Genomic DNA, 782 nt, shown 5'->3' with positions numbered 1-782 from the left:
TTGTTAACTTTTTCTTGCCCTTTATTGTGCCTGTGTCTCTGACACGTGTGTTCAGGGCAGCGTAAGGGTATGTGAACCCTCACGCTCAGAACTTGGCTTCGGAAATAGCCGACACAGTGAGAAACAGTGATGTGTCTCCCACACACATGGGAGGAATAGGAACTCCCCCTTACTCACCACCTTACAGAGAAACCCCTCACCCCCAGAGCATGCTGAACTCTCCCGTTTGGTGCTGGAGAGCGGGTCTTGGGGAATTGTTTTCCTGGCCACCTGCTCTGTCAGTGACCCAGAGGCAGCGAGACCTCCTGGAGGCACAATTTGGCGATGTGCTGACTCACTCACAGCCTCACACCTGTATTTATACCCAGGGTATCTTATCTAATCAAGAGGGAATATGCAAGTTGACCATCACGCTGTAAAGGCCAAGATGGCTGCGCCCACAGCGGAGGCCGAGTTCCCGTAATGAGCCTGAATGAGCCATCAGCAGGGACATGTGGCGCTGGGCTGGGGCAGGGGATGGGAGGCTGTGCCCGCCCCCCCGTGCCAGGCCAGGTGACCTGAGACTGCAACCCCCACCTAGTGGGGCTTGACAGGGATGGGGCTGGGCGACCCCCAACCTGGCAGGGCTTGACGGGGGACCTGAGGCTGCGCTCCCTGCCTGGCACCGGGCTGGGGAATCTGAGGTTACACCCCCAAATCTGTGGGGCTTGACAAGGGTGGGGCTGGCCAGGTCTGAATCTTGCCCAATGGGGGTGGGGCCGGCCAGTTCTGCATCTTGCCTT

Source organism: Myotis davidii, unplaced genomic scaffold (assembly GCF_000327345.1).
Source record: "Myotis davidii unplaced genomic scaffold, ASM32734v1 scaffold72, whole genome shotgun sequence".
NCBI lineage: Eukaryota > Metazoa > Chordata > Mammalia > Chiroptera > Vespertilionidae > Myotis > Myotis davidii.
The sequence above is the reverse complement of the archived record's forward strand: the minus strand, read 5'-3'. Positions refer to the sequence as shown.